This window comes from Dysidea avara, chromosome 1, assembly GCF_963678975.1.
Source record: "Dysidea avara chromosome 1, odDysAvar1.4, whole genome shotgun sequence".
Taxonomy (NCBI): Eukaryota; Metazoa; Porifera; class Demospongiae; order Dictyoceratida; family Dysideidae; genus Dysidea; species Dysidea avara.
Window position 1 is genome coordinate 28,548,302 of NC_089272.1, and position 23,314 is coordinate 28,571,615.

Genomic DNA, 23,314 nt, shown 5'->3' on the forward strand with positions numbered 1-23,314 from the left:
TGATTTTCCAAAATTCAGTCACATATACATACATATAATAGTTATACAGGCACAATGTGGAGTCTATGAAATTTATAAACCCGAAGGCCCGGGCTGTAGCGCACGAGCGAAGCAAGGGCGCTACTAAGGGCCTGAAGGTTTATAAATTTCATAGACTCCACATTGTGCCCGTGTAACTGCTTTAGACTCTATTTCACATTACACTCAGATTACTTACCTCATCCACGGCTGTTTCTGCTGTAGGCTTGGCAAAAGCGGCTGGTTTTCTTGCAATAATACTAGCGCCATGGCAACTACGCGTCCTCACATGACAAAATAATCCTGCTCGTTAAATCACTGCACGTGAACAATTCATGAGCCTAGATTTTGAGCATATGTTATATTGTGCCTGAAGGCGTGGAGTATATTAGAAAAAAAGATGGAGTATATGAGATTTATTACCCACCCAAAACAACCTAAATAGAGTCTAAGCATATGCATGTCATCCCAGAAGATCAAGTCACCTATGAATCAAATTTGGGAGGCTATCATCATTCATAACTTATGTAATTCTAAATTACTGTATTCTAAGCAAATATAGTGTCTGTTTGAAATACAAGCAATTGCTTGCCTATCACAACAAGGCATGCCTTTTAGCCAGTGGCTAAGCAACAAATTTTGATGAAATCATTCACCTTGTGATAAAAGCACTAAATGTTCTGTGGAAGTTGAGTATAGTATACTAAATCATTTGAGATACAGTGCCATATTGAAATCATTGATGATTAACTAGGTTATAAACCCATTTCTAACTGGTCAGAAAACCATACTAGTGCATTAGCTTAAATAGCAAGAATTTACTTCAAATTTACAAGTGCAATCAGAAAATCTTTTAAAATGTGGCTTAATACAGGGGTGGATCCAGCGGCTGGCAAGGGGAGGGACACAAACAGGCTAACTTGTAGGTTGGGGAGTGCATATTCTCTTGTTATTTACTGTAATTTTTAAGTAGCAATGATCACTCCTTAGTAGGTTAAGTTTTATTATTATAGCCTTTACAGATGGCTGTGAAGTCGTAAAATCTGTTAAATGGCTATGAAAGTCTTAACACCAGCACCACAATACCGTACAATTGGATTGTTAAGCACATGTATCTATTAAGGTTAAAGAATAGTTTAAAATGCGTGGGCGGAACAAATTACAAAACCTGCTTTAAACCAAGCAGGGATAAATAATTTCAACAACTGTGTTGTGTTAGCAATACAACTAATTGTGCTTGTTTGTTTTTACTACAGAACAACGACTGTTCTTGGGTGTGTGGTCTACAATAGAGCGATGTTTTATAAAAACACGCCGCCAAAAACCAGACTAACAGATTACTGAATCCTTATAATTTCAACACAAGTGGCTAAACAATTTAAATATCTAGGTCCTGTGGAAGCGATTTTTTAAGTTACTGGTTGTATAGACGTTTTATTGAACTTTTAGTAGTTTTCAAGTGAAACAAGCTCTTTGAAGGCATGTATCTGAGTCACTGAGAAGAAACACGCCAAAAACGCTTCCACAGGACCTAATAAATTTAATATACAATATCACTATGCCCCAGAAAAGCCAATAGAGCCTACAGCTTTTGCTGTGTTTGGCGGCGGAAAAACATGGTAGTGACAGCTGGAACTGAGCGATGTACGGGCTGGCTTACTTGTGTTACTACAACAAATTGTAGTGTACCACCTGCCTCAAACTACTCTGTAGCTACATAAAAACATTAAATATGAAGGGCTTCACCTTCATTTAAAACTTTTTACGCTGCTAGACTGGTTTTATGGGCTTCTCAAAAAGTATCGATAGGCATTCAAAATTTTGAACAATTGCCCGTGACTATACCGTAACCTTAAGCACATATTATTTGTTAAGCACATACACATTTCTTGTAATTAACCATGGATGATAAACGCACATAGCAAAATGCAACGATAGAGCTATACACAGCAAGAAAAGCTGAAAGTACTGAAAAATTTGTGTCTCCTCAAGTGTTTATGCCTTCCTTGGGGGTCTCTCTTTGCTATGTATACAGCAAATCAGCCATCTGGATAGTGATAAACAAATGATCTCGTTCATCACAAAGTATTTCACCCAGAAATGGAGTCAAATATCCTTACATATACTGGCGTGGTGACTGACACAAACTATTGACTACTCTATTACAACATAGTGATTCCGTGTTACACTCATTATTAGGCGTATGCACCTAACAGATAGTATGATTTTTTACAAAAAGTTTTCTCCCAAAATTGCAAGTGCATGCGCTTAACAACCTGACTTTATGGTAATTATTTTAGAGGCGCTTAGTATGTACATCTATGAAGGTGCTGGGTGACAGTTTGACAGCAATTTTAACTTTGATTTAAGATAAATGATGGTAATATGTAATATGTAGTGTTTCCATGAATTATGTAAGTTTATTGTGGTCTGACAAGGTGTATAGTATTTAAATCAAAAGAAGTATGGCTCCAGCTTCCATAGGAAGGGGGGGAGGGGGGCATTTGCCCTAAATTCCCCATCCTGGATTCGCCATTGAAAGAAAATGGTTTTAAGCACTTCTAATTGAGCCAATATTTCAGTGTGCATGCTCAATCCTCCCAAAATAATATATTGTACATCTATGGCTTCATATGCCTTGAATCTCCATGCTTCTTAACATTGCAAGCTAATCACCTGGATGGACACCTCCCTTGATTCAGTGGACCATCCCTTGGTTGTCTATGTGGATTGAAACTTTCAGTATAACTATATTAAGTACTTCTGTGGCTTGCCAAATACATTTTCTATTTCTCTGGTTCTTTCAGCATGATGTTTAAGAGCACCGTATCAAAGTATGAATCAAACAAATATTGTATTTGGTGTTTTTATCAAAAAGTGAACAATTTTTTTAGGTTAGCTATTCTACTAATGTTGAATATATTAATATGTACCACTCTACATGGGCAGTTAACGAACAGGACCACAAGTGCACTGACCGCAGTGCATTATACAGATATTGCAATGGCTGCAGTTTTGTGCAGCATTGTACAAATGCCGGTAGCCAAGACCGCTACGAAACCTCACCTAGTACGTAGAAATTCACTCAAATTCCTTTATAGCCTAACATGTTTAAGCCAAACCAAACATCATCAATATGTTTACCAAGCATCCAACATGGCAATCAAATAAGCCAACGCAGTGGCCAAAACTCTACATAGCTTACATATATATAAATGTACTTATACCCTTACTAGTCTGGTGCCATCTGAGCCTGGATTAAACTGTAGTCCATTTTTTGACAACAAGTCAATAAAACTATTATATTCTAAATAATACTTACCATTATATTTGTTTGTGCATAGCAACCAGTATTTGTCATGCAAGTTTTACCAGTGTGGATAGTAAAAGTTGTCGGTAAACTTACCAGTTCTTCGCCAATTAGATGGCTACACACTATTTCACTCCAGATGCTTCATAAACTTATGATCGCCAGTGCCAGTGAACCATCACCGCATAATAACGCGGGTTGGTGCTATCAAACATCTAAATATGAGCTAGTGCTATCAAACATCACACGATAAATTATGTTATGAATCCTGACACTACTGGTGCTATCAAACAACTTATGGGTTGGTGCTATCAAACATCCAAATATAGGCTGGTGCTATCAAACATCACACGATGAATAATATATTACTGATCATGAAACTCCATATATGGGTTAGAGCTACAAACCATACAATGGATCATCGAGACTTCTGGTATCCTTCATCAGTACTAATCAAAAATGGGCGCTTATAATCATAAATTCATAAGCATCCCTGGAAAAATACTAGATGACAATGAGACTCAAGTGAAAGGAGGATGGAAGGTGCTACTGTTGAACGCTCCTGTGAAAGTCAAGAAGACAGGTATAGACGAAGGCATAGGGAACTGCACAGACAAAGACACAACAAACAAAATTTAGAACAGAAAGAAGCAAGAGTAGCCAGACAGTGAGAATACCACAGATAGAGAAGAGCTAAGATGACACCTGAACAATATGATGGTTTATTACTACAAAGAAGAGAAAAGTATCGTAAATGGTTTTGTGAACATATTCATGAAGATGTGCAACACAATGTAAGTACTTCATCTGAACCACTGCATAACAACCAATCACTTGTATCAGCAGATCATGTAACTATGCTCCTCCCAACAAATGAGACCACTTTAATGAAATCCAATTCAACGTCAGGTGATAACCCTAATCCATAAGCAGGTAATTTCTCTTGTACACTGTCAACACTCTTGGATCCTTCATCACCAAATATTCTGTCACCATCAATGTGCACTCCGTCACCACCATCATCAAGGGGTACTCCATCACCACCGGCACCGTAATCAAGCAGTACGTGTATTCTATCACCATAATTTTAACTTAACAAGTATAAGAAATATTAGGAAATTTAAATTAGAGTAGGGACAGTGTATAGTGCTGCAATTAAAGGTGCTGAAGCAAGCTGAACCGGAGTAGTACGTAATGTCCAAATGGTGTAAAACAATAAAAAGTGAATATCCCTGCTGTGGTACACTCAAAATGCGCAGTAGGGATATTCACTTCTTATTGTTTTACAGCATTTGGACCTTACGTACTACTTTGATCCAGCTTGTTTCAGTACTTTTTATTGCAGCACTATACACTGTCCCTACTCTAATTTAAAATGCCAAATTTTTTCTTATACTTGTTTGTGAGCATTTTTTACAAACTCATGACCACTAATAGCCTGCTTTTCACAAAACCAGTCACAATATTATAAATAGAGTTTATCACAATGCTATTATACTAGATTATGACTCATACAATAACAACTTATTAGTGGGCATGACTCTGCATAAGCCTGCAGACAATAATGGACGAGGATTCATGCATACCTACAAACTGATAAATGGGCATAGCTACCATATTCCCACAGACAGTAATTTCTATAAGTGGGCATGGTTCATGAAAGAAGTAGGGCTATTTATGAAGTGTTAATACACGTCCACATTGTTACACTACTTAATTTGAGCACATGATCCAATCCGGGTCAGGAAATAGCTTACATCTGATATAATGCCCACACTATACCATCACATATATGGTTTCAGTATGTTTAACACATTAACTAAAGCCTTATGTGGGATTGTTAGTATAATACAGGTTATACCAAGCTTTTTTGTATTCAATAAGCCACTGGAAATACCATCTTATATCCCTCTTTTTTGGAGGTTCTATGTGTATCTTGTCCTTACAATACATCATCATTACATCATTGTGTAATTGTTTAGTATATACCACAGTAGTAGGAAAGTGTAGTTAATAGTAACACTGGTAATATGGGTAGCACTGGTAAAATGGGTAGCACTAGTAGCATGGGTAGCACTGGTAGCATGGGTAGCACTGGTAACATGGGTAGCACTGGTAACATGGGTAGCACTGGTAACATGGGTAGCACTGGTAACATGGGTAGCATGGGTAGCACTGGTAACATTGGTAGCATGGGTAGCACTGGTAACATGGGTAACACTGGTAACATGGGTAGCACTGGTAACATGGGTAGCACTGGTAGCATGGGTAGCACTGGTAGCATGGGTAGCACTGGTAACATGGGTAGCACTGGTAGCATGGGTAGCACTGGTAACATGGGTAGCACTGGTAGCATGGGTAGCACTGGTAACATGGGTAGCACTGGTAGCATGGGCAGCACTGGTACCACTGGTAACATGGGTAGAATGGGTAGCACTGGTAACATTGGTAGCATGGGTAGCACTGGTAGCATGGGTAGCACTGGTAGCATAGGTAACATGGGTAGCATGGGTAGCACTGGTAACATTGGTAGCATGGGTAGCACTGGTAACATGGGTAGCACTGGTAGCATGGGTAGCACTGGTAACATGGGTAGCACTGGTAGCATGGGTAGCACTGGTAACATGGGTAGCACTGGTAACATGGGTAGCACTGGTAGCATGGGTAGCACTGGTAACATGGGTAGCACTGGTAACTTGTATAGCATGGGTAGCACTGGTAACATTGGTAACATGGGTAGCACTGGTAACATGGGTAGCACTGGTAACATGGGTAGCATGGGTTGCACTGGTAACAGGGGTGGCACTGGTAACATGAGTAGCACTGGTAGCATGGATAGCACTGGTAACATGGGTAGCACTGGTAGCATGGGTAGCACTGGTAACATGGGTAGCACTGGTAGCATGGATAGCACTGGTAACATGGGTTGCACTGGTAACATGGTAACATGGGGGTAGCACTGGTAACATGGGTAGCACTGATAGCATGTACGCAGCAGTACTGTAATTATCACACAGCAGTACCGGTACATTATCACTTGTAAAGCAAGTTTAATTCAAGACTTTAGCCAGTGTTCACTTCATGGGTAGCACTGTTTGGACACACATGCCAATAGACACCACTTTCCCAGTCTCAGGTTATAGCTCATTATAAAAGAAAAGTTTTTAACAACTGTAGCAGAGAGAACTGTGTTATGCTATTGTGAACCGACTTTTACTTTAAGGCATTACTAATGTCCATTTGATCCCATTGGGGTTTAAATAGCTCAAATACATGAGAAGTTATTATCAGTCAAACTGAAGGGTATAAAGGTCCCTTCCTTGCAGATTCGATCACATATACACTTTATGTACTGTTATGGTATACCAAGAGTCCATAATCTAATACAGCATTTCTCCATCAACAATTAAAGGGCTGCCAGGGCTGCCAGGGCTGCTTGCCAGCTGGAGGGCAGCCATTCAAAGACATTGGAATGTAATAAGATGGTTTGGTGGTAACCATTGGTTAATTAATTGATAGTTTGGTAGTGACCACAGACCAAACCCCAGTAGACAGTGGAGTAATCTACTTGTATTGAAATGCAAAGTGCTCTTATTACAGTAGTATCATTGAGTACCATCATTTAACAGGTATATAGTGAGTAAGTGACTGCATTTATACATACACTAATGGATGATTCGAAGTCACAGATTATCCAAGTATGAACAGGGCTTGGCCCCAGCAGGTTCAGATAAACAAGGTCCCACTGTAGATAAAATGTGGTCATACAGGACAGAGTAGACATCTCTTCTTTCATAGACTTTTGATGAATACACATGTGATACACACACTTGATTTGTTCATACATTAATGATACACACTTCATGTACTTACAAGGAGTACCTTAGTGATACACATGTGATGTACTTATGATGTGAACCTTAATGATACACTTGTGATACACACTTCAAGTACTCATGATGTGTACCTTAGTGGTACACATGCGATGTACTCATGATGTGCACCTCAATGATGCACTTGTGATCACACAATTCATGATGTGTACCTTAATGATGTACTCATGATGTGTACCTTGGTGATACACTTGTGAAACACACTTCAAGTACTCACGATGTGTCCCGTAGTGATACACATGTGATGTACTCATGATGTGCACCTTAATGATACACTTGTGATACACACTTCAAGTACTCATGATGTGTACCTTAGTGATACACTTGTGATACACACTTCAAGTACTCATGATGTGATACACATGTGATGTACTCATGCTGTGCACCTTAATGATACACTTGTGATACACACTTCAAGTACTCACGATGTGTACCTTAGTGATACACATGTGATGTACTCATGATGTGCACCTTAATGATACACTTGTGATACACACTTCAAGTACTCATGATGTGTACCTTAGTGGTACACATGCGATGTACTCATGATGTGCACCTTAATGATACACTTGTGATACACACTTCAAGTACTCATGATGTGTACCTTAGTGGTACACATGCGATGTACTCATGATGTGCACCTCAATGATGCACTTGTGATCACACAATTCATGATGTGTACCTTAATGATGTACTCATGATGTGTACCTTAGTGATACACTTGTGATACACACTTCAAGTACTCATGATGTGATACACATGTGATGTACTCATGCTGTACACCTTAATGATACACTTGTGATACACACTTCAAGTACTCACGATGTGTACCTTAGTGATACACATGTGATGTACTCATGATGTGCACCTTAATGATACACTTGTGATACACACTTCAAGTACTCATGATGTGTACCTTAGTGGTACACATGCGATGTACTCATGATGTGCACCTCAATGATGCACTTGTGATCACACAATTCATGATGTGTACCTTAGTGATGCACTTGTGATACACACTTCAAGTACTCATGATGTGTACCTTAGTGATACACATGTGATGTACTCATGCTGTGAACCTTAATGATACACTTGTAATACACACTTCAAGTACTCATGATGTGTACCTTAGTAATACACATGTGATGCACTCATGCTGTGCACCTTAATGATACACTTGTGATACACACTTCAAGTACTCATAATGTGCACCTTAGTGATACACATGTGATGTACTCGTGCCATGCACCTTAATGATACACTTGTGATACACACTTCAAGTACTCATGATGTGTACCTTAGTAATACACATGTGATGTACTCATGATGTGCACCTTAATGATACACTTGTGATACACACTTCAAGTACTCATGATGTGTATCTTAGTGATACACATGTGATGTACTCAAGCTGTGCACCTTAATGATACACTTGTGATGCACACTTTAAGTACTTATGATATGTACCTTAGATGATACACATGTGATGTACTCATGAGATGTCTATGGTGCATTCATTGTAAGTTTTAGAAAACTACAATATCTGTAACTTTCCTTTTTTGTCTACAACTTTGCATTCTGCTTTGCAAGTATATGTGACCAGATCTGTGATTAGGAGTCTTATAGTCTTTCCAATTGTGAACGCATCAAGTAAAAATGGAACCTTAGACATACTTAAAAAAAAACTTTTACTTTAGACTGATGTTGTGCAATGCATTGACTGTTCACATGCCAAAAATGGTAAGGATATGAGGTATAGAACCCATAGTTTTTCAGCCCATAACTGACACGTCATTAATTGATGACAATTGTATACGTACATACAGTTATAAAAATGAAAGCCAACGTTTGTCTGAAATAAAAGTAGTGTACATGTGTTTAAGATTAGCAAGTTTGGTTGCTGATATTTGTTTGGTACAATTTTTTTCCTTGTAGGTATCATCTTCAGTGCATAACACATTTTCATCAATACTTCGATCACTTTGCAGGTGTATAGTAGAATTGGTATAGCTTCCAGTATAGCAGAGCTTCCGTACTTTGCTGACAACCTCTCCAGTTGCTGAATTTTTTACAAACAGGAAGTCATAGAGGCTACGAATACCCAAAAATTTGGAGTATTTTGATAGCTTATTTCGCCAGTCTGACACAATACTACCATCATCAACAATAACTTCGGCATAAGGAAGGATTACTTTTTGTAGCTCTTCTGTAGTAAATACATCACTTTTATTGTATGTTTTTGAAATTTTTGAAAACAACAAATCAGGAACAAATTTGGTGTGACCTGGAATCATGAATGATACACGAATAAAATCTAGTTTACCTTGCTGAATCATTTCCATAGCCCAAGCCATTGTAAAACTGTTTTTATTAGTGCTAGAAGCATTATCCAAAAACAAATGTACCCAACGCACAAAATCTGGTAAACCAGCAAGGTAATGAGTGAGATAGGAAACTGTATGGTCTGTATTCTTTGGACTAATTCTTTCATCAAACAAGTACACAGCAGCTTTATTGGTGGCATGATTGACAATGCCAAACACATCGCGGTTGAGTTTCTGAAAATAGTAGGTGCTACCAGGCTGAGGTGACTCACCCCAGTAAGGAACTAGCATTCCCATTTGGTAGTCTGCACTTACAACAAGGTTAAATTTGTGCTTCAATGTTGCTAATTCCCTATACTCAGTTTCTGTAAGGCAAGGCTTCTCAACAAACTCTAAAATTCTTTCCCACTCATCAGCACACTGTGCAGTGACTTTCTGATAGTAGTCGTGTGCTCCTTTGGCTTCTTCACGATGTATCTCTAGTGAATGTTTCATGCCACTTACTTCATCTACCAAGCGCTTCAGATCATCGGGCAAGGTATCAGAAGATTGTTTCTTACGATTTATGGTAGTCTGTTGTGAGGAAATCTTTGTCTTCATTTCTGCACAAGTATCACAATAGTCTTCTTGATGCAGACAAACCGCATGTTTAGGTCGATGCTTCTTAAGCCAGTTATGGGATGAAGCATTGGAACACTCTCCTTTGCCAGCCTCATGTTGTGATCGCTTGAATTCTCCTACAACTGATCGTCTAGCACGTTCTTCATAGTTGGCAATACCAGTTTTAGGAGTTTGTATTGTAGAAAAATTTGGAAGAAAGTAAAATGTTGGACCAGTAGAGTCTGCACTACGGCCATTCGGCTGACTGTTAACATCAACAAATTCTAGAAAATCATTCATAACACATGTCTTGGTATAATTAGATACTTTTCCACTGTTTCCGTGTCTTGAATGGGGAGTTCTAACATCAACTGTGGCAGATGGATCAAGAAACCTCCACCATATCTTAAAACTAACATCTAAATCTTCTGGCATCACAACATACTCACCAAGATGTTTCTTTTCAACTTCACCTTTTGACATACTCTGTAATGGCTCCTTAAACTGTTTTCTCTTTATAACTCTTTGACGAGCAATCCTTTGCTTAGATATCCCAAAGGTGATTCTAACACATGCACAACAGAAAAGATAGTTCCCCATGGCGTCAAACATGTTCTCTCTTAACCAGTCATTCTGGCACTTCACATCCCGATAATGTGTACCAGGCTTTTTGGGGTTGGGATTAACCTTCTTCTTTTTCTTTAGTTCAGTGCCTTGATGAACTAACTGCTTAAATATATCGGCGTATCAGAGAACAGGCTCACATTTTGAACAAACACTTTGCGTAGTAGTTCCCGCACTGTCGTCAAGGCTGGTCCCGCTGGTGTCATTAGAACTACCTTCTGAAAACGAAGTTTCCAGGGACGGTGTATGGCAGTATGGATGCCTTGATGCTCTTTTTGTTCCTTTCTTCTTTCCTTCCTTCTTGTTACTTTCGGCGTGGATTCCACATGTCTTAAACGGCACGGAAATATGCTGTAATATTAATAAATATACCCAAATATCTGTGTAGTACGCGAAAATATATTTCTAAACTTTCCAAGTTCAATTATCTCAAAAGTATAAACGCGTCTAAGGTTCCGTTTTTACTTGATGCATTCACAATTGCATATACTTGGTAATCCATAACTTGACATGTAAGTATGGTACCAGCCTGAAATTTGTTCACTTTACACTCCTAACATAGTAATATTCCTGGATGTAATTTTAAAACAATAAGTTAAACACATATCAGTTATAACTCATCAAAATTTGCAAAATTTGGAAAGGCTATAAGACCCCTTTTCGCTGATCCAGTCACGTATATCAAAAAATATGGAATAAATTCTGAAATCACTCAGTGGCCAGTGATCTGTACTTACCATTAAGGTGATCTGCCTAAAGGGGCCTAGATTTGTAAGTTCATATGAGTTAGAAATGCTACTAAGCCAACTGTATATTTACACTTTTTATATGCAGCTGTATAGCTGCAGTACAATGTCTCCAGTATTACACATGTTGCCAGGATTACTTTTACTTATACCCATATCACCATTGTTATCCGTATTACCATTACGTATGGATTCACCAGCTATAATTCAATATGCATGTAAAAGGTTAACAAATGTTCAAGTATAGTGGAGGTCTGGCTGATGAAGCCACTATCTTTTACAAACGTCTGGCTTCTCTTTTGTCCATTGAGTGGGGGGATAGTTACTCGGTTACTCTAGGCTGGCTCAGTTGCCATTTTTCTTTGCTGCACTCTGCTATTGCCTGTATGATGGCTGTATCCATGGTGCTTGATCATCATCTAGTCACTTTGACAGAACTCCACCTCCAATGGATCTGGTTAGAGTGGAATCACGCTTAAAGAACTGATTTCTGTTTTGTTTATTGTACTTGTGTATTTACCATTTTAAAAAGTATACTGCAGACATACCAGTGTATAGACATTAATCTCTGATTCTATACTGACTGAATTAGGGATTAAGCAACATCTACTAGTAAATTAAATATGCAGGTATAGGAAATCTCACTACTTTTTACTTGTTTATGTACTTCTAAGGTTGGCAATGTTTCAATAAATCACTAACATCACCTAAGCAAGTTCTTGCAATACTATTATCACAAGACGCAAGTTTTCACCTTTGTAATATTATTACATAGGCAACATTTATCATAATTTGCAATAATCATTGCATTTATTACTATTTTGCATCTCTGATCTAGGCCTCACATTTGATACAGTTCATGCATATCATTGCTAACTATGCCAGTTTGTTACCTTGTTAGCAAAGAAATTGTGCTTTTAACCTAATTCTCAATGAAAACAAGTAGTTATATGGACTCTGGCTTGTCTCACTCTGTGGTTGTGTTTCAATTTTCACATGCAATATTGCAATAATCACCTCATGTAATAATCGCATGTCACAAGTTCAATATTGCCCAACCTAGCCGAATTTTAATTTTTCCTTCTACTTGTACAGTAATGCTAAGAGTACCAGTATTCCATAGAGTGGGTTATTTTTGAAGGGTTTATAATTTTGTATATAATTCAAATAAATAATTCTTAAATTTATGTCAAGACATTCTATTATACAAAATATTGAATTATATGGTTGTCATATGTGCATAGTGTGGGCATGTACATACACAGCAGTATGTTGTTAAATGGCGGTATCCTTAACTCTTCGTCAATATTTTAAACAAGTGTCAAAGAAACTTCTAGACCCAGACAAGCCTATATCTCAAGTAATAACACTAGCTTTGATTCAGGATGCCAATGCGGTCTATCTGAAAACTGCTGCTCAATCCAACACAAATCATACAATCAGACTTACAGGAGTTCAACAGTCTAGATTTGCTTAAAAGCATGGTGATAAGGAATGATTCATCATTTTACAAAACAATATTGTGTACAAGGAATCCCAGAAGTTCAGTCAGCACATGAAAGTACAAATATACTAGAGTTTTACTAATCGGAGCGGTGATTTCTAGAACCCGGTGATTGCTAGAAGCTGATAATTAGCTGGTTTTACTATAATTGGAAATTGGTTGTAATGGGCTGTGGCCAGCAGATTATTGGTCTATTTAGCAGCAGCAGCAGCAGCTGCAGTACTACCAGAAGGCTGGTGGCAAAGGCTCTGGGGCATCTGGATCAGTGGAATGGAATGGTGGAATGGACTGGAATGGAATGGTTGACTGGAATTGAATGGCGCAATGGAATAGTATTTAGGTAATTTCAATTACTAGTCACTTCTTTATAAAGACCACCTTCTAACAAAGACCACCTCTTTATAAACACTGTTTAACTTTTATGTTTAAATTGTTGCTATCTTGTTGTTTTAAAGTGTATCCTCATAGGATGGTCTTATTGATCAGTTGTGTGCCGCATGCTCTAGAAAAGTCAGAGTGATATTTAATTTGTAATACAGCCATGCAAAATCAGTTTGGCTGTACAAAACTGACATACCCATCAAGCTAAAAATAACTGACAACTACAGGAGAATAATTTTTATAAATTATAGCCAGTTAGTTGCCGGTATTGACATTCATTTCTTGGCTTCACCAGATATCATGGCCTCACCAGATATCATTATCTGGTGAGTACAAGAAATGAATGTCTATACCAGCAACTAACTGGCTATAATTTTTAAAAATTTGGTCCTTTATCACTGACTAAGCACAGTGTTGCTGCATTTCTAAATAATTACGTATACCTTTAACTATAATTTTCTAGTAATTTAGCTGCCTTTTTCTCCTCTATAATGACAATTGGAAAAGGTACCAATTACAGGGAATTAATTAGGAATGCAGCAGACTACACAAGTCAATGATAAAAGACCAAGATGTTTTAGTTGCCAGTATAATTAACATTCATTTCTTGGCTACACCAAATGTTAGCTCCATTAGTTGCATTGCTTTTAGTTTTGTGGATGTATCGTCTTTTTTTGTATATAGCCAAGTTGTTTCTGTATGGGGTAGCTATTACTGTATTTATAATAAATCAGATATCACTCTGGCTTTTCTAGACACAACATGTGGCACACAATTCATTGATAAGACTGTCTTATAGGGATATATCACTCTAAACAACAATAAAATGATCTTTGTAAACAGGTGGTCTTTATTAAGAGGTGACTACTGACTGAAATTACCTAAGTACCATTCCATTTCAGTCCACCATTTCATTCCACCATTCTATTCCACTGAATCCAGACACCCAAGGCTCTGGTACTACTTAAGTTGATGTTTTGTAGAAACCACAAAGATAAACAGTGATGGTTTAGGCTGCTCTTGTCTGACTACCAACTTTAAGTGTACAATATCAGCATTGGCTGGCTTTACTAGCACTACTTTTGGTGGAATATATACACAAGTATAACTTGCAGAAACGTATCAGTTAACTATCAGTAAAACATGGTAAAAATATATTGGATATTGGTTTTCCCAAAAAACAGTAGGAGTCATTACTACATTAATATTATTCCTTGCCTTTATACCCTCCTCTATCACAAAGCCTGGACATGAGGTAGAATTCTGAAGGAAGCAAGCATCCAGTCAACATGATTGGGTGTGGGTTTGGTAGGTGTACAGGTGAAGGGGGCCTATTAAATTAGGCAAGTAGTGGTAAACTGCCTAGCCAGCAAGAAAGGAACATAATGCTTAGGTGCAAAACAGACTATTTTGGGATCTATATTTTATTTATGCCAAAATTAAACCAATTTAGAGGGCTACAGAAAGACAGTAATGAACTGTCTTTCCACCCAAGCATCATGATCCTGTAACAATATTTCATGCTCCTATGAATGATTATTAACCAGGCATATAAACAGGGGGTGAAGGAGACAAAGGGAGAGGCACAAACAAGTTCAGATTCACCATCTAAAAGGAAGAGGAGAGAGCACTCTTGAGTTGTAGTTGAAATAACATTATGTGTGAAACAGCACTCAGCATAGTCTTCATGGTTGAAATATATTTTAGGTTGTTGTAAGACTTAAAAGCAGTTACAATGTTGCAACTCTGCCAGCAATACTTTTTTGGAGTTGTTTAGTATGCAAGAAAGGTGTTGTTAACCAGTCACTCAAACTTGGGCATGAGATGTAGCCTATAATCACATTGTGAACACATTTGTTACAAGTGCTTAACTTATGATGATTAAGGTAGTAAAAAGGAGCACCAAAGATGTATCCTTACACAGAGCATAAAATATGCTATGGACCCAATGGTAGATTAAAGTGAGGTGGGGTATTTAACTAATGATAAAGTTTCAAGATTTTAGTGTTGTGCTAAATGTCTTTTTAATAAACGCATTTTGCTCCCATGATACACCAACTAAACATTCGCTACTGCATTGTGGATGGCTAAGTGTTGGCATACGTATGTACTTAGTCTAAATCTCTATAATATTGAAATGCATGTGAACTATTATCTGTTGTTATGTGAGGCTCCATCCACATTACTGAATGTGTAGCCATTCTGTTTGTTGGCTTTTTCTTTCAAGTGTATAACTATTAGCACTTTACTCAAGAATTTTCAATCCCCTATACTTGCAGCCCAATGGTTTGTCAGTTACTTTACCAAGTGGAAGGTGACTTTTATTTATTTTTATTTTATGAACACTCCCACCAAGATTGGTCCACTTTTATAAAGATGGCAGTTGTAATTTTTTTTTTTGTCCTAACTGCTTCTTTTAGCAGTCTATTTTTTACTGTAGCAGTAATTTGTATGCACTTAGATGAAAGCACAGACATGAGACTGCTGATAAAAGCATGCCACACTAGTGCCTATCCACACTAGTGCTTATCATTACTATCAATGTAGCCATGTGGTATTTGCTTTTCGTCTTAGCAAGATCTTGTGTTATTGGTACACTCATGTCTATTCAGGTAGAACTGCACTTTCAAATATGTGATATGTTGGTATTGCCACTAAAGCAGTAAGATAATATACAACGAAATAACAATGTTTGAAAACGACATTGCACAATTGTACGCACAAACATATAGAATGTAGTGGCAATTAGTCAGCTTCCTGCAGCTGGGGAGGGGAGTTATAATGTGAACTACCGACCTCAGCATGAGTGGGTAGTGGGTAGCACTGGTAACATGGGCACTGGTAGCGTCGGTACATATTACTGCATTGCAATACAATAATCATTGGTCATAATTCCTACTTAATAACAACTGTATTACCTATGTCAACTTCACTCATGATACTGTGCATAGCATATCCAACTTACCTATGTGCTTTCCATGTTACCAGTGCTACCCATGATACCATTGCTACCCATGTTACCAGTGCTACCCATGTTACCAGTGCTACCCATGTTACCCATGTTACCAGTGCTACCCATGTTACCCATGTTACCGGTGCTACCCATATTACCAGTGCTACCCATGATACCATTGCTACCCATGTTACCAGTGCTACCCATGTTACCAGTGCTACCAGTGCTACCCATGTTACCGGTGCTACCAGTGCTACCCATGTTACCAGTGCTACCCATGTTACCAGTGTTACCCATGTTACCAGTGCTACCCATGTTACCAGTGCTACCCATGTTATCAGTGCTACCCATGTTACCAGTGCTATCAGTGCTACCCATGTTACCAGTGCTACCCATGTTACCAGTGCTACCCATGTTACCAGTGCTACCCATGATACCAGTGCTACCAATGTTACCAGTGCTATCCATGTTACCAGTGTTACCCATGTTACCAGTGCTACCCATGTTACCAGTGCTACCCATGTTACCAGTGCTACCCATGTTACCAGTGCTACCCATGTTACCAGTGCTACCCATGTTACCAGTGCTACCCATGTTACCAGTGCTACCCATGTTACCAGTGCTACCAATGTTACCAGTGCTACCCATGTTACCAGTGTTACTCATGTTACCAGTGCTACCCGTGTTACCCATGCTACTAGTGCTACCCATGTTACCAGTGCTACCCATGCTACCAGTGCTACCCATACTACCGGTGTTACCCATGTTACCAGTGCTACCCATATTACCAGTGTTACTATTAACTACACTTTCCTACTACTGTGGTATATACTAAACAATTACACAATGATGTAATGATGATGTATTGTAAGGACAAGATACACATAGAACCACCCTCTTTTTTTCACAGTGTACTGCTTTGTCATATGTGTGCCAAGGATAATTTATAGCACGACAAGTTATCCAAGTAGATTACTGTCTGGCCACGTGTAACTGCATTGATAAATGATGTGGATGCCAGTGTTGGTGAACACATAGATGAATAGGACTAGGAAAGCGACTCAGAGGATGTCCTGGATGATGATCAATATTGGACAACCTCAGACAATGATGAGGTGTTCATAGTTGCATATCCCGCTGACTCGCTGACTACACCTGTGAATTATGTTGTTGTTATAATTGTAATTATTATTTTGCAATATTTATTTCCTATTTGTACCATACAGTGCCAATAAATCTTATATTTAGCTAGCTATAGAAATAATATTATACCATAATTTGTTTTTTTGTTACAAAATAAATTTCATTTGCAAATCTAGTACAAAAATTTCTTCCACGAAAATTTCTACTTAAGATCAAACTACTCTAATAGAACAGTCATTCACGTGAATCATGCAAAAATATTTTTACATGAAAAATTTTTGCACAAAAATAAAGCAAATTACAGTATGCAACCAAAAGTTCATCATGTAGTACTATATATTAGGGATCATGAAGATTTGGGTTTCCCTAGCCAGAAAATTCACCCCAAAACAGCTTCACAACTCCATCCTGGCACCTCGGCAGTATTGGTTAGGTATAACTAAGCCCAAAAGTGCCTTCAGTACCATCCTAGAAGCTTCCAATAAATTGTTATGAAATTTTAAAAAAAAAGTTATTCAATGAAATTTTCTACTGACAAACTGCCTGCCTGCCCACCTGCCTGCCCACCCGCCTGCCTGCCTGCCTGCCTAATACCTTCAGGCAAGCGTAACTCAATGATGGCTAAGGCTATGGGCTTGATTTTTTCACTGTTCGACATTGCTTCATCCCAAGACGTGCCTTTTGGTATACCGCAGTACGTACAATGCATGCATCATGGACTTACCTTTGTCCTCCTTTGTGTCCCAATTCTTTTTGCTAACAGCTCAAGGTGTCGATTTGCAGTAGTGCGATGCATGGCTTCCCTACAGTACGTTTGTAAACAGGAATTGTCCGTTTTTTCCGTGGTGACTAGATTGATTGCAAAGACGATTGTAGCACTGTTCTTCGTTTGTAATGCTGTGTAACAGGCTGAAAATAGCTGAAAGCGAAGCATAATGGCGGCTGCATTTCAAGGTAGTAATTGATAGTTGGGGCACGCAAATCGTCATATTTTCATGATGACTGGATTGTGAGGCATTTCTTCTACTGTTTTTCGTCTGTAGCACTTTGTAATGGGCTGAAAGTAAAGCATAATGGCCACTGCAATTTCGAAGGAAGTATTTGATTCTTGGGGCGTGCGCTGTTCAGACGAAACATTTATTCTGGCGCCATTCTTTCTTTTGATGCGGTATGCGTAGGTTCACCAGTCATAATAATGTTACAAAAAAAGTAAACAAACAAGTTAAAGGAAAAATTAGGAATTTAAAGTTCGATTAGGGATCATAGAAAAAAAAGTAGGGAAACAAGGGAAGTCGCGGGACCAAGACTGAATTAGGGATTAAATGTTCACTAGTATATCTGCAGGTGTAGGCGACTTCCCTTGTTTCCCTACTTTTTTTTCTATGATCCCTAATCGGACTGAAAATTCCTAATTTTTCCTTTAACTTGTAATATTAACCACTGCTTGAAGTAAAATAATCTATTATTTCTCTCAGATCAAAAGCTTAACCTTATCAATACCTATCATCACTTATCAACAATTCTTTATCATAAATGAAAGCATTGCAGAGGTGTACATATGATCAAAAGTGCATGAACTTAACCTTGTAGCAGTGATTTTGCAAAAGCTATACTAGCAGTTATAGAACTTTACGTGGGCGAGATCAAAGGAAAAGTGCACTTTATATTTCATAAAGTACACTCTCAGCTGGCCAACTGCTTCATTGACCACAAAGAGTGCTTTATTGCACCGCAAAGAGTGCTTTATTGAACGAATAAAGCACTCTTTGCAGTGCAATAAAGCACTCTTTGTGGGCAATAAAGCACAGTTGCCCACGTGCTTTAGTGCAGGCTAATAGCCTGCGGGGCTCGTGCCAGTACGACTAATCTCCCAAGCCAGTGAAGGCTGATAGCTTCGCCACGCTAAGTGATCAATCACCCCAGCCAATACGAGTTCTACCACTGGATTGCTTTTATAGACACACCTAAATGCCTCGATGATGGGTGGGAGAATGTAACGTTGCTGTTACATTTGTTAATGTAAACGCACAAGTCCTGGAAATATCACGAAAATATTTCACCATGTGACTCACAATAGAATCGACCGTGGGTTGTGAGCAAAACCTGCCAAAAGACGCGATGAATGTCTACCATGCCAAACTATGGTGAACTACGAGTGAGTTACTTTGTTAAACTGGTTTGTGTGTGTTCAGGCTGCTAATAGTTCGTGTAATGCGTGTTAATTATGAGTCCTAGTGTATGGTTGTTACGGTGGATAAACTCTTTACTAACATGCGGTTGTAATGTTCTAATTGAATCACACTCGCCACGCCCTCACGCATGCGTATCTCGATGTACATAACACTCCCCCTCTACAAAAAGAAGAAAAAAACATGGGGAGACAGCAATGTGTCCTAATACATAACTAGCTCAAAATTTTGAATGAAAATAGTGTGTGCAAGTAGTTCAATCAGTTCTGGTCAAAAACTTAAGCCCTAGACAGAGCGTCCGCAATAACATTGTCCTTGCCACGGATGTGGTGAATCTCCATGTTGTACTGCTGGCACAGCATGATCCATCTCAGTAGTCGTTGGTTGGAATTCTTCATTTTGTTCACAAACACAAGAGGGTTATGATCAGTATATACGATGACCGGATGTAAAGTGGTGTTCAAATACACATCAAAGTGCTGGAGGGCTAGCAGTAATGCCAAAGCCTCTTTTTCAATTGTGGAGTAATTCACTTGGTGTGGGTTAAACTTACGAGAGAAGTAAGACACTGGGTGTTCAATCCCTTTCTCATCAACTTGCATCAAAGCTGCTCCTGCACCCATGTGACTTGCATCTACCATCAAACGAAACTGTTTGTAAAGGTCAGGTGCCTGTAGTATAGGTTTTGAAGATAGCATCATTTTAACCTTTATAAAAGCAGCTTCACAATCAATAGTCCAACTGTACTTCTGGGCTTTCTTCAGCAGGTTTGTAATTGGGGTAGTGATCACCGAGAATTGTGACAAAAGCGATGGTAGTATCCTGCCATCCCCAGGAACCTCATAAGTTCTTGTTTGTTGTGGGGCACTGGATATTCAAGTAGAGCTTGAGTCTTGGCATCGGCTGGTTTCACTTGGCCATTCCCAACCACATGCCCCAGAAACATTACTTCAACATGACCAAATTCACTTTTACCCAAATTGACAGTGAGATTAGCTTGGGAAAATCGAACAAAGATAGCACGCAATTGAGAGAGATGTTCTTGCCAGGAGTCACTGTATATAATAACATCATCTATGTAGGCTTCACAACACTCCAGACCCCCCAACACTCTGTTGATCATTTTTTGAAATGTGGAAGGAGCATTCTTCATGCCAAATGGCATGACTCGGTATTGATATAATCCTTGTGGTGTTACAAAAGCGGACAGCTGTTTTGCTCTTTCTGTAAGACGAACTTGCCAGTATCCTTTCAGAAGGTCCAGGGTGGTTACATATTTGGCTTTTCCAACTCGATCGATACAATCCTCTATTCGTGGGAGAAGAAAAGAGTCGGTCTTGGTCACTGTGTTTACCTTCCTGAAAAGCGAAATGTGCCATCTGGCTTCGGAACAAGAATACATGGGCTGCTCCAATCACTATAGCTAGGCTCAATGATTTTATTTTCCAGCATATAGTCTATCTCTGCCTTCAAATACTCCATCTTGATCGGGTTAACCCTATAAGGGTGTTGTTTACATGGCTGAGCAGTGCCAACATCTACATCATGATAGATAGACTTAGTACACCCAGGCACATCAGGAAACAAATGTTTAAATTCTATCAGTAGTTCTTCCACATCCCTCTGCTTGTCAATTGAAAGATGAGCCAACTTTTCCTGCGGTTTTGCTAAGATTTTTGAGTTAGACAGCCTAGGACTAGTCTCTATGGCCTCCTTGCACACAGCCGTTGCCATGCATACAGTATTGCCTAAGGCTTCCTGTGGTTCAGGGTCCCTAGTTTGATATAATTTAATCATGTTGATGTGGCACAACCTTTTCTCCTTCCATCTGTCAGGGGTGCACACCACATAATCCACATCATTGATTTTCTTCTCAATAGCGTAAGGTCCACTGTACTTGGCCTGTAAGGGGTGCCCCGGAATAGGTAAGAGAATCAGAACCTTGTCACCAACATTAAAGGAGCATTTCCAAGCTTTTTTATCATACCAGGTCTTCATCTTGGATTGGGAAGCCTTCAGATTATCTCTGGCCAATTCCCCAGCCTTGCTCATTCGTTCACGAAGCTTAGACACTTGTCCAAGAGGTTCACCTCATTATCTTCAACTAGCCAACTCTCCTTAAGGAGCCTAAGGGGGCCACGCACTTCTCTGCCAAATACCAACTCGAAGGGGCTAAAACCTAACGATTCCTGCACGGCCTCTCGAGCTGCGAACAGAAGGAGGTGGATGCCTTCATCCCAGTCTTTCTCCTAATCATAACAGTACATCCGAATCATACTTTTTAGAGTTTGGTGGAACCTCTCGAGAGCTCCATGTGATTGAGGGTGATACGCACTGGAAGTATATTGTTTGATGTCCAACTCATACATTACCTGCTGAAAGATGCCGGATAGGAAGTTTGAGCCTTGATCAGACTGAATAGCTTTGGGGAGGCCCACTAGAGTAAAAAAATTTATCAAGGCTTTGACTATGTTAGGTGTTTTGATGTTTCTTAATGGTATGGCTTCTGGGAACCTCGTTGAGGTACACATGATGGTCAACAGGTACTGGTTACCAGATCTGGTTTTGGGTAGTGGTCCCACACAATCAACTAAAACACGGTTATAGGGTTCTTCCATTACAGGTATTGGAATTAATGGAGCCACTCGGTGGGATTGATTAGGTTTACCAGTCACCTGGCATGTGTGACAGGATTTACAAAATGTGACTACATCTTGCCGTAACCCTGGCCAATAGAAGTGCTGCAGCACATTTTGGTATGTTTTGTTTATTCCTAGATGGCCAGCTAAAGGGCCTTCATGAGCAAGGTGTAGGATTTCACTTCGATACTGTTTTGGCACCACTATTTGGTATACCACCTTCCACTCCTCATTACCTGGGGCATCTAATGGTCTCCACCTCCGCATCAGCACTTCAGACCTTTTGAAGCATCCTACCTGATTACGAGAGGCTTCAGACTCACTCACCACTTTCTCTCGAATATCCAGCAAATCTGTGTCGCTTTCCTGTAGTTTGACCAGTTGGTCCTTAGGAATTACATTACCTTTCACTGTGGGAAGATTAGAAGCCAGTGTAGCTGGTGCTTTGGGTCTGGGCGACTGTTGTCGATCATGGCCAACAAACGTCTCTGCCAGGTTCAGCGGGCATTCAGCCGCCCTACTTGCATTCTTTGTTCCTCCAAATTTACTTCTGCCCGGACTCGCAGTCTCCGCAGCATTGCTATCCTCCGTAAGCCCTTGTATCATCATAGCTCTGGTTACAGCACACGCAGGGTAAACACTCTGAACTTCAGCTGCAGTATGAGGCAATTCCTCAGGATCATTTAGCATATGAGGTGAGGCTATCACTTTCTCTCCAGCAAGGTCGTTTCCCAAGATTAGGTCAATTCCTCGGACAGGTAAAGAGTGTCGAACTCCTACAACCACTGTATCAGACACAAGGTCACTCTGTAGGGACACCTTGTGTAGAGGTATGCTCAGTGTCTCCAATTCCACCCCCTGTATGAGAACATTAGACCCGGTTGCAGTCTCGGCTGCACTTGGAAGTTTATCTTCTACCAGTAGGGACTGGTTGGCAACAGTATCTCTCAATACTGTAATAGGCACTCGTGTAGCTGAGCCTGGTACTGA

At 39.3% G+C, this 23,314-nt stretch overlaps 1 protein-coding gene across 3 annotated transcripts in view; it reads left to right on the forward strand.

Moving 5' to 3' along the window:
- Window positions 1–23,314, forward strand: part of LOC136260766 (uncharacterized) — a 215,166-nt gene that overhangs the window by 84,806 nt on the left and 107,046 nt on the right. The window lies entirely within an intron of this gene.